Genomic DNA, 12683 nt, shown 5'->3' on the forward strand with positions numbered 1-12683 from the left:
TAAATTACATTATAATAATGTAATATTTGGCTGTTAAAAAGCGATCGTGTCCTAATAGTACCCACCATTACCAGATAAAGAAACAGATCTTAAGATGGTTAAGGAAAACTTTGTTTGATAGCATTCTGTCTGGCAAGAAATCACTTATCAATAGTTGTAGTTGTGAAATCCCTACTTCTTTATGGTTATGTCTTTATGGTCCCCACTTCTCTATTGTTTATCTGTGTGGTCTGTCTGGTTTTTTGATTGTTTCTGTCTGTTGCATAACTAATTTTGGTTGGTGTAAGTCAGCAATGGAGGTGGGGTATGATTGGTTAAAGAATTATTACAATGTGTTAGGACTGGTTTAGAAAATTGTTCAGTAATATTTCAGTAAAATGCTTGGTTAAGGTACAACTAAGCAAGACTCAAGTTTCACTGTATAAACTAGGGTCCAAAAGGAAGTTCTTTGGAACCAACTCCAGGACACAGCCCCAAGATCAGAGCTCCCAGGCCTCAGCACTTTGCCAATCATTACTGTGCAGAAGCTGGAGTCCCCAGATGACCTGAACCTGACTGGCCATCAGGAAAAGTTCATCTGTCTTATTGGGAGTGGTGAGCATTGTATGCTTAGTGTGTGCATTCTTTTTTTGGTGATTGTTAAATAAATAGAGATTAAGTAGGATATTACTTTGTAAGGCTCTTTCACTGGTAAAAGTCCCCATAAACCCACAGAAGATTAAGCCCTGAGTCCACAGGGAATGGGTGTTTGTCCAGATCCCACAGACAGGTAAAGTTTGATGCCTTTCACCTGGAGTCCTAGGAACTGGGAAAGAGTGAGGGTACCTAAATCAACTGGATTATGCCTTAAGTCCTAGGAACTAGGTAGCGGTGGGATGTCCTAGAATGAACGGTCAACAAATTTAGGGTAAAATTGGGTGCCTTAGAGTGTGTGTAACAAAGAGAATTTTGTGCGGGTAAAATGGGACTCCCTAGTGGAGTGCAGCAAGGAGATTGTGGTACAACATGTGAGATGTAGTCCAGGCAGGGACTCATTCCTACCACACAACCAAGAGCAATTGCCACTCTTAAGCAGGGGGGTACCTTTCTCTTGAAATTGTTTTTTTTTAAAGTAAAATTGTACACCTATGGCACTGAAGAAATAGTCAAAAAATCATTTCATGTTTTCAGTTCCTTGCAATGAAATGCAAGATCAATTCTGTGGCTAGTTATGGGTAACTTTTCTATGGGATCTACTGTCTAGCAAGTGATTGGTGCTTTTGGCCCATCTTTAGTGTTCCCATAGGGATGCTTAGATTTGTTTTTGTTTTAAACAAAGAAAAGAAATCATTAAATGAATAACTATTCAGAAAACTTCCATATGTCAGGAAGAGAGAACTGGTCCCCTCACTATTTGGGTTCTTAATGGATATTATCCAGGTAGTTGTAAATTGTCCAATTACTGTATAGTTTTCATTTGTTAATGCATGTCTCCAAGCAGATTTCACCTTGGTGGATGAGGAAAAAATAGTTAACTTTAAATAATTTGGGTGGGCTGGATTATTACATAACATAATGTAATATGCCAAAGTGAGGAAATGTAATTAATTTCCTACAGGAAATTAAAACAATGAACACCTATTTTCAGATGAGAAAGATACTATCAGTTTACACTGATGAAAGATCACATTACATTTTACAGTTTTATGGCTACACAGTAAATTTAATTAGACAGAAAAAGGCCTAGAAACATTGGACCATGCAATCAGACTTAAGCCATTGTACTGAATAATATATTTTTGTCAAATATTTATCTAATTTTTTTAAATGATTTTGAAAAATCCATATTGCATACTTTGGTCTGTTCATAAATGTTCTCTGTGTAAAGAGAGTCTGCAAAGACCTTTCTTAGCTTTAGATGTGCTTTAGTTTTTCCATTTGATGCAAGGTGAAAGTACTGTAACATTTCTGTTTATTCCCTTCATAATTATATACTCCAGACTTCAGTCAGGTTTTGTATTTGCTGCACACACACAAATCTCATTCATTTTCCCACTCAATCTCTGCAGTGGATCTTGAATTGAATGGCTTAGAGAAGCTAGCAAACAACCTTCTCAAATGACACCTGTTAGATGCTGGCACTCTGGATCCTTCTCAGTCAAGCTTGTTGCTTTGGTGTGTGACCTCCTGCTGTCCCTGACAAGTAAACTACATCTAAAATCCTCTTGCTGGACCTCTCCTTGGCATTTGATGCCTTTGAGCACCTGATTGCCCAAGATGCTGCAGGGGTGAACAGAAACACCCTGTAATAGTTCAAGTTCTTCCTCCCAGGCCAAACCCTGAGAGTAGTTATGGGCAACAGTTACTCCAACTCCAAAGCCCTCTGCTGTAGAATTCCTCAAGGCTCAGTCCTCTCCCCACATATTTTTTTTCTACATCTACAGGATGCCCTTGTGAAAGGTGTTATGGATTGGATCAATGAGCACACAATTGGCCATTAGGAAGTTTTGAGTTCTAATCCTTGCTCTGCCACTGACTAAATTAGTCCACAGATTGGGAATGCTCAATGCCCTAGCAGCAAAATATGCCTGCTCTGTCTTCAACTGGTCAGAAGTGTGAGCATCATCCTATCCGACAAAGTCCTGAGAAAGCATTTATGATACCTAGCTTTGATTATTGCAACTCATGTTTGATAATGAAGCCCCCGTGAAGGAGAAAGATCTAACTGTTTAAAAAAAAAAAAGTCTGCTTAGAAACATAGGTTTCTATGATCACCTTGGGCCTCACGCTACACTGGCCCCTCCCCAATTAAGTAGAGGGTCCAGTTCAAGGTCTCTGTCCTGATTTTCAAGGTCCTGCATTGGAGTAGCTACTTGAAATATTGCTTCTTCCTCTGCAGTCATGACCTCATATGACAGTTGTTGTGTTCCACTGGAACAATAAACTTGTCGGATAACTGGGGGGAGGCTTGTGAATGCAGGAAACAGAACTTTCACAGGAGCTGGACCTAGACTATGGAACGTACTCCTACAAGACAAAACTGCGTCCTCATAGCTAACCACTTTCAGAAGCAAACGCAAAATTCATTTCAGTAGTTTCTTGACATAGACACAAACCTTGTGCTCAAACCAGGCATAAAGAAGCAAGCAAACCAAAAAGCTATAAAATAACCAAGCTATGTCTCCTACAGGCTGAGAATGATAAAATAGAGAGAAATTATTTACTTAATACCTAGGTAGATATTTCTTTTTAGATGCCATCTTTTAGATCAGATGTAAAACTGAGGTCCTCAATATTCATCCTTAATAACTCAGTGGCACCTTATTTTTTAATAAGAGGTGGGTGTTAAAGTTCCTGGACAATTTGAGTAATAAAATTCTGAATACTTATATTCTATATGATTTCAACTGGAAATAATCACTAGCTACCCTAAATTGTTGTTTATGATCACTGTGCCCTGTTAGATGCCTGTGGCATCATCTCACAGGTTTTATGATGATGGTAGAGATTTTACATGTAAAATTCAGTTATTGGTCAGATTCTGACAGTATGTCTGAGTAACTCTTTTTAAGTCACCTGGATTTTTCAATGGCTTCATTGAAGTCAACTAGTGGAACTGTATTCAGAATCTGGGCCATGACTGAATTTCCAGACCCTTTTGCATGTGTCAGTTATGAAGTGCTGTATAGCACCCACATCTCTAGAGCTGGGACAATCTTGACAACTTTTAGAAGACGGATAAAGAGAGACTAGATGCACTGGGAGAACCAGAGGATGAAATTACCCCCAAATAAGGCTCCAATTCAGCTCTCCTTACTGAGCTTCATAACCTGCTGAAATCATTGAGAGGTTTGCACTAGTAAAGCAAGAAGGATTGTGCAAAAATTTTAAATATGTTTAACAAAGTTTTTTCTTAATTTGAGTCCCCCTTCCCCACGTTGTGGGATGTAAAAATCTCAGAGATTGTAAAACCCTGGGACGAGAAAAGAGTAAGAGGCATATTTGGGCATCATCATTTAAAATGGTAAGGGAACGTAAGCATTCACTCCACCAAAAATGATCACCATTACTATGAAATACCAAAAGTCAGGCCGTGTAATATGTATCAATCTTACATCTGTTAAATTGAAAAGTAAACAATGAAGAGCAGATTTTATGAAATTACTTCAAATTTATACCAGCATAACTGAGACCAAAATGTGACTCATAATTCCCACAGAAACCATAACTGAACCCTTTTGACACAAAACTAATCTTCCATTTATAAAATGAAATATAATTTATAAATCTCTCATCCAGAGGGATACCAAACTTTTACAAACTACTAAGTGATTTATAAAAATAAATTTATGACTTGATTAATAAGTCTTTAGTTCTGTGGAACAGTTTTGATCCTTTATACAGTCATTCATTTTCTTTTCAGACCACCATGTCTGAGAGTCCACATCAAAACAGAAATTGCTTAAACTGAATGTTAAGTTTATAGGAGCAATAGCAACACACCCCTCTCTCCATAAGAGAAATCTCATCAAAGCTAAGTAAAGAAGGGTGCAGGAGAAAAGTCCCTTTGAGCAAACACTAGTCTTAAACCTTTTCACCCTTCATAAGTCAAGTACATGCCCTCCGACCAATTTAATTCCTAATCCAAACAAAATTTACTGAATGGGAGGGGACGTAGATGAGTGAATCACAAAACATCAGTATTTCAGTTCTTAGCTGTTTTCGGGTGGAAAAAAAATGTTCCATTTACACACAAGGACCTTCAAAAGGGCAGAACTTGACCTGTAATGTTTTCCTAAGAGATGTACTGAGTTGCATTTTTGACTTTTTTTTTTTTTTTTTTTGCCATTCATCTCTCAAACGATAGCACCAAATTAGAAGAAAAGCCTGTAGCCAGTTTTTGTGAAGTGTCTTCAGGTTTGTGCAATCTAACTGCAATAGAAGATACTTTTTAAACTAGCAAATAGTTACAATTAACTCTACTAAATGTCAACAAAGCCCTTGGTAGGGAAGATGCTGCTTTCGTCTTGTGTCCATCTTCACTCTGTTTACAGAAAACTGACGTGACATTTTTGTCTGTTTACAAAGCAGTGCACATGTTTATTCAGCAGTTATCTGGCAACAGATTTGTGTGTGTTGTTTCAAATTAGCTTTTCTTTTATTCCATGAAATGAGAACAGTTTGATTTTATTTAGGCCTTGGTTCCACTTGAGGTTGACTGATTTCAGAACTGCCCTGCTTTAGAAGAAGGGGAAAGTGTATATGTAATCTTTAGATCCCTTGTCATTTTCTTTCCCTCCTTCAACAGGTTGGAGAATTGTTAGCTGGTGCACAGTGAGCAAAAGGTTAACAGCTTACATTCTTCTAATATTTGCACAAGTGTTCAGCGAGACAGAGACTTACAAGGTTGCTTGGGGACAGAGAAGGAAAGGCAGGATTTCACACCAGGGTCGTAAGCTTGTCCCAACCTAGGGTTGTTTTTAGTCATGCCACCTTTGCATATGTTAACTTGTTTATAATCGGATAATAATGCATTATTATTTAAAGAAAATTGCTGACTTGACTGCACCTGTATTTGTTTCTGCTGAGTCAGTCTATCAGATTACATCTGTTTCTCATTATCAAAAACATTGATGCTGATTTCCCCCATCAGCTTCTCTTATCCACTTGTGAAGTCTTCATTACCAATTGTAAGTTTGTGATAGTACAATTCTTTCCATATAAACAGACCATGACAACATACACAGAAGGATTAGAATTTTTTTGAAGGATCAAATAAGAGAAAAATAAGTTATATAAGGAGAAAGCTCTATTCAAAACAAATTTTGAATGATTACATGTGGAATACAGAAAATTACTGGTTAAGGAAATTGCCCTTAAGATGAATGTTCTCTTCCTCAGGTTAGCACCGGTTTAAAAATCATTCTTTAAAGTAGCTTTCTTTCATTTCCTGCTCTGGAAAACAGACTGCTTTAGCCAGAGAGAACAAGCAGCTTTTTTCACTTATGCAGAGAGCGCTGACACTCCTCTTGAAATGAGACTTGATGGAATAATGAAGCCCTTTTAGAAGACATCCTTTGAGTTAAAAAATGAGCGCCAAGGATGGCACCCTTCAGACATACAGTACAGGTCCTCTGTCCTGATGCAAAAAAATAATATAGAGATGAGCAATTTTTTTTATAGTTTACAGAATAGTTTGATCAAAAGATTACAATAAAAAGTAGCGTGTGTTTTGTGGTGGTGGTTTTGGTTGGTATTTTTGCAGGTGGATGGTGATCAATTGTTCTTCATATCCACTGAGGCTAGGATAAGACGTAATCTGTTTAGTTTGTGTTATGGGAAATTTAGGTTAGATATTAGAAAAAAAATTCGAAGTGTAAAGATAGTTAACGACTGGCATAAGTTACCCAAGGACAGTACTTAATTTCTGATGAAAGAGTTGCCAGGGCTCACGCAATTTTTTTTTTTTAAACATTCAGAACTGATGCAGCAAGCAGAGGTTCCAGGTCTCTGAACTGACAACCCTAGAGATGCCAGGGCTCGGCCCTGGCACGCGCTGGCACAAATTAAGCACTACCTAGGGAGGTTGTGGAATCCACCCTATTGTTTTTTTCAGTTAGACAATTATCTGTTAGGGATGGCCTGGGAATACTTGGCCCTGCCTCAGTGCAGGGGATGGACTAGATGACGTCTTGAGGTCCCTCCCAGCCCTACATTTCTATAATTCTGATGTTTTGCTGCTGCTAAAGTCATAATACTGGGCGTCAATTTATTATCATTGCCATGATGATCTGCTATAAAAATATTACATTTTGAAAAGCCATCCTTTAATTTTTACTGTAGTTTTAAAGTGGAAAAGGTCCAAGAATGTACAACTTTTTGGTTCTTTCAAAAGTTGTATACAACTGACAATCCATTGTGTATCTCGACACTTGTGACTAGGTAGTTACAAGTAGTTCTGATTTCAAAGATGGATCCGACCTGAAGATGTAAATTGGACAAATTATTTTAATGTCCAGGTTCCGAATAAAAATCTCAATTACTGCTTCATGTTCAAATAATTTCAGAACATTCTACTGTTTTTATCTAAAAGATTTACATTTTATACAATAATGATGTGGTGGTGTTTTTAGAATACTGTAGTATTTTTATGATGTTATGATGCAACTCTTCAGATGTCGTTGACAAATTCTTGCAGAACTGTGAGGGGCTGAAAAGCTTTGGTGATTGACATTTGATTATTCAAGCGAGCAATGTTGTTTTCTTCAATAAAATATAAGGTAATGCGATTTCAACATTTTGATTCCTGGCTTTAGGCCTGGAATCAAATAATAAGCTAAGAGGGTGCCTGCAAATTTTACTTTTTTAATGAGGAATCTTTTAATCTCTGTATTTGATCACAGATTTTATGCTGCCCTGGTTTTAGTTTAATGATGCAATTAGATTAATCTAAAAATATTCCTACATTATACTTGTTAGTAAAGTATAGCTCTGTTGGTAGGATTCCACTTTGTAAGCTAAGAGACCAGCTGGACTGAGCGAGGCTGTGAGCAGGCGCGGAGTCAACAGGGAGCAGTACCTTCGTAGGGACATTCTGGTAGTGCTGTGCTACTGAAGGTGCTTGCGAGAGTGTTCATCTGAAGGCCCTTCCTCTCATTTCCAGACACTATCCAGGTAGAAATGAAAGATTCCATGTCACTTTTTGACAAGATTAAAGGGTAACTTCTGCATTGGCTAACACTCCCTCCCCCAATAAAACAGCTTCTAGTGGTCTAGGTAGTTCATAAATCCAAAGAGTTTTAAGCTTAGAAAGGACCATTATGATTATCTAGTCTCCTGTATAATAGGACATACAATTTTTACGAGTGATTCCTGCTTTAAGCCCATAACTTTTGGTTGAGTTAAAGAGGTCTAATTTTGATTTAAAGACTTCAATTGATGTAGAATTCACCACACTCCTAGGTAAGTTGTTCTAATGATTAATGACCTGCACTGGCTTTTTTTTTTTTTAAAAAAAAGGGGGGGGGGTTCCTTCTTTCTAGTCTGTCTAGCTTCACCTTCCAGGCATTAGATCTTCTTATATCTTTGTGTGCTAAATTAAAGAGCTCTCTGCTATCAGAAGTCGTCTTCCCACCTAGCTACATATAGACTATTACCAAGTTACTTAAACTTTTGGGTGTGAGCCATGGCTGAATATATAATGGTTCCTGCACTTGCTTACTGTTACTAGACTACCAGTTTGAGGCACAGAATTGCAAAGAACCATATTGCAGATGCTTGTGCTGGGTGAATCTGGTCCCTTGAAAAGTGCTATATAAAACCAAAGGCCAAGACTTTCAAAATGACTAGTGATTTTGGATGTCTCAATTTTTGTGTGGCCAATTCAAGACACCTCTTAAGGGGGCCTAATATTTCAGAAAGTGCTGAATACCCACCCTCTGAAAATCAGGCACTTCTAAGGTATCTTAAGTTGGGCACCCAAAACGGAGACCTCCGAATCACTTAATTTCACAGCACAGAAAAAAACAGCCCAAATGTCATGTAAGGATACTTCTTACATGGTAACTAATGGAAATCTGTCTCTTAGTATGTATGGGAGGAATAACTACATGGTAAGTGGTGGTACTGTTCTATCCAAATATGTGTTGCCATACTTCTGTCTTCAACACTAGAGTGTTGATACTTTGGGATTTACTGCATGTAATTACTTTGGGATGTGCACAGTCCTTCCCCCACAAAAATATGTGGAGAGAAGCAAATTAAATCAAACTCAGCAGCTTTTCTTCACATCACTTGTATGATGCATTGCCTCCCTCTTGTCTGATGAGACTATCAGGAATGTGGAATGGATGGAAGTGGAAGCAGTAAAAAGATGCTGGTTCTCTAGGGTTTGGGGCAGGATTTACTATGAATCCCAGTTAGGCAAGAAGAGACTTTCCCCTCTCTAATCTATTCAGGCTCCAAATAAAATAAGGTCTGTTTCCTGATGTGCTGCCACTGGATGCTGGGCTGCCAACTATGCTCTATGCGACAAGTTTGATCTTAGTTACATTGGTGTCACTGAAGTGTAAATCTAGACATGTGGCTCTGTAGGGTTATGTAAATTGGAGGATGAATTAATGCTGCTCTCAGCAGCACTAACTAATCCCTGATTTGTGTGTGTGTGTGGATTTTATCCCTGACGGACTTTGCAAATGACTTTCTGTGTGATCTTGGGGAAGTAACTTAGCCTCTGTACCTGTTTCCCCATCCGTAAAAATGAATACTACTTACCCACCTTTGTAAAGTGCTTTAAGATCCTTGGATGAAAGGTGCTAAACATGGTGCGAGTTGCTATAGTATTTACCAAGTACAAAATCGTCCACATGTAAATAGAATAGTGACATCATACCAGCGGCATGTAGCCATTATTGCTGATACTGAACTACACCTTTTCAGTGCATTCTGTTGCAGCATGGCAAAGGGCACATTATGGATTCTTTTATGCGAAGCTGACAAAAATCCAGTTTGGATCCTCATGAGAGAGAACTTTTGGTGCAGAAAAATCTCTTCTCCTAGTGCTCTCTGAAGCATCAAAAGTGGTAGATCCAGTGCTCTTTCAGCAGTCTCAAATGTGCTAAGGCTACAATTGAAAACTCAAACATAAATGGAGAACTGCAACTTTGTTCACTTTCACAAGACCAAATGTTGTAAATTTTGTCCAGCTAAAATGTAGACACAGGTTAGTTCACTGAAATACTGTTCAAGAACATTTTATCCTTTAAAAGAAATTTCTCTTGCATCACTGCCAACATCAGTGAGTGCTTGCTTTATTTGTGTATGAATCAGCAGCATCCAGAGGTTTGGCCAGTTTGTGCATCTGACTTTTTTCCAACTAATTGCAATATTTTTCATTCATGAAAACTTTAAACTTTTCTTCGTTCCCCACTTTTCAGACTACAGAATAGCCAGCTCTTCCCTTCATGGATGTGAAATTTTGTAATTGCTATTTGCCTGTTATGTACAGATGTGGAGAACAGAGCTGTAATTAAACGTGTTAGCTCCTGGCAAGCATATCCTGGCAAGCTCCTAGCAAGCATATTTGTATGCCACAGATTTCTGCGTTCCATTTAGCACAGAGGTTTTCAAACTAAGGGGGCAATTTGAAAACCTCTGTGCTAAATGGAAGGCAGAAATCTGAGGGGGGCATATTACCTCTGTCCTTCTGCCCCCTTTTTTCACCACTGTGGCGTCTGTGTGCCTTGGGCGGCTGCCCCTCTCATACCACCCTCGTTACAGCCTTGGTGGAGGAGTTCTGTTCCTTGCAGCAGTTATACACATGCAAAAAGATGACTTCCAGTTTGTGGAAATCAAGAAGAAAATCCCTTTCCATGACTCCTTCCTTTCCCCTTACCTTTATGGGGGAGCAGTTCTCCCTTCCATCATGGGGCAGATGCAGTCTTTCAGTGAGTCTTGTCTGTCCTTCCTCCACAACATACATGCAGGAGTCATCTTGGGGAATGTTCTGCTTACCCTACCCAATGGCAGCACTGTTCTGGAGGGTGAGTAGGCAGTCCTTTCACAGCAAGGCAAACTTTTTATAGTACACTAATTACTGCTGTGCATTTCAATTTCACCTCTGAGCCTTCAAATTTTCATTATGCACAAGGTAGCTGGGAAGCCCAAGATCAGGCGAGATTTGGGGATCATCGAGGAATAATATGGTCTCTGGGGAAGTAACAGCATAAAGACTGGGAGTGGATGTGTCATTACACAAAGTAAAACTACTTCCCCCATGTTTATTTCCCCCTCCCCATCCCCGTTCCTCACACGTTCTTGTCAACTGTTGGAAATGGCCCACCTTGATTATCACTACAAAAGGTTTCCCTTCATCCTCCCCTTCCCACCCCTCCGCTCTCCTGCTGGTAATAGCTCACCTTACCTGATCACTCTTGTTACAGTGTGTATAGTAACACCCATTGTTTCATGTTCTCTGTGTATATAAATCTCCCCACTGTATTTTCCACTGCATGCATCCGATGAAGTGAGCTGTAGCTCACAAAAGCTTATGCTCAAATAAATTTGTTAGTGTCTAAGGTGCCATAAGTACTCCTTTTCTTTTTGCGGATACAGACTAACATGGCTGCTACTCTGAAACCTAGCATAAAGAAGAGTTCCTGCTAATAAAAGGTGAAGGTTGAGAGGTTACAGATTGCCTTAGACATGTGGTACCTCAGAAAGCGTTTGGTTTGAAGAATGGGTGACTGTTAAAGAGGTTTATTTAACCAACCCAGTTATCCTGTAGCTTATTGGAAGGCAATAAAAATATCCCAGGTCAGAATGAACTGTTATGAAAATCACCACTTTCACAGTGTTTTCTAAGTAGCAGAAAACAAATTAAGAAGAAATCAGTTCAGTGCAGCTACTGGACCCTTTTGCTCTTTTGGTCTGTCTTGTTGGAGGGAAACAAACAAAATAAAGCCCCTGACATTGCCATGATATTTTGAACCTTTGGGGCTCAGAAATGTAGGATTTGGCCCTTTGTGGTGATTCTTTGTTTTTAAAGTAGTTAAAACCATAAGAAAATGAGTTTAGCAGCTGTCAAAATTAGTACAACCCTGGAGAGTAATAAAAAATAAAATAAAGTGGAAGTTGACACTTCAAAATAACATCCTTGGGATATGTGACAACACCCAATGTGTGTGTTTCCTGACGCACCAGGTACGTGTGGTAGCACTTGAGTATGGTAATCAAGTTAAAGAGAGACAAGCTGTGTAAGCTCCAAAACCATACAATCTTGAAAGAAGAGTAAATCTGTGTGGTATGGCGGGAGGTGGGAGAGAGGAGTGAGTGTGGTTCTGTCTGCCTGTCTGTCTGTCATTATTTAGAAAAATGTGTATTTCAGTTTGGACATACAAAAGGCACCTTTCACAGGTTGTATGCACTTTGACTATATTTATAGCTACTATGTAAGTGTGTGTATTCGGTTGTAGCCCTCCTGGTCCCAGGATATTAGAGAGACAAAGTGCATGAGGTAATATCTTTAATTGGAAGATTGAATAATGAAAAAAGAATGAAGTATTCTTCTCTCATTTACTTATACTGGTGTACCTCCACTCACTTCATTGAAGTTACCCCTCATTTACACTGATATATTATTTGAGAGGAGAACAGGGTTCAGAGGGCAAGACTCTCTAGTACAAACTAGTCACATTATGCTGCAGAGGGCTGGAAAATGTCTAGATCTGACAGGCTGAGAGAACTCCAGTGTGATGGAACTCTGTTAGGTATGTTGGCTCTGCGCCGACATTTGCATGATCTCAACCTTGCTCCAATCAAAGGGTATGGTGGAGGTAGAGGTAGAGGGCATGTAGCTGGTATTCCCTAAAATATTTTTACCTATGCTAGAGCAAGAGCCAACACACAGCACAAATCTACTGTGGGAATGAGGGAGCCATAACAATCTCCCTATCAGGGAGCTGTCCCAAGTGGCATTCTGCTGCGCCAAGTAGAAACTCTGCATAGTAGAGAATCTGGGCCAGAGTGTCTAGGTACTTCAGGGAATCAAACGAGAATAACAGATCTCTGTTGATTTTGTATCTATTCATTAATGAAATGATGAAAACAATCATATGAATTTATAATAGCGGCTTGCAGAATTATCAGTTTTTCTCTGTTTCTCTAAACTAAACTAAAATCCAGGAAATAATAATTTCATTTTTAAA

General features: G+C 38.9%; 1 protein-coding gene across 2 annotated transcripts in view; it reads right to left on the reverse strand.

The window, feature by feature from the left end:
• Nucleotides 1-249: 249 nt before the first annotated feature.
• The window catches only part of VEGFC (vascular endothelial growth factor C), a 206610-nt gene continuing 194176 nt past the window's right edge, over nt 250-12683 (reverse strand). For both annotated transcript variants that reach the window (XR_012158640.1, XR_012158639.1), the window contains one exon: nt 250-7645. The gene's annotated coding sequence lies outside the window, so the exon portion shown is untranslated. The remainder of the gene's footprint in view (nt 7646-12683) is intronic.

The sequence above is a fragment of the Lepidochelys kempii genome, chromosome 4 (assembly GCF_965140265.1).
Source record: "Lepidochelys kempii isolate rLepKem1 chromosome 4, rLepKem1.hap2, whole genome shotgun sequence".
Taxonomy (NCBI): Eukaryota; Metazoa; Chordata; order Testudines; family Cheloniidae; genus Lepidochelys; species Lepidochelys kempii.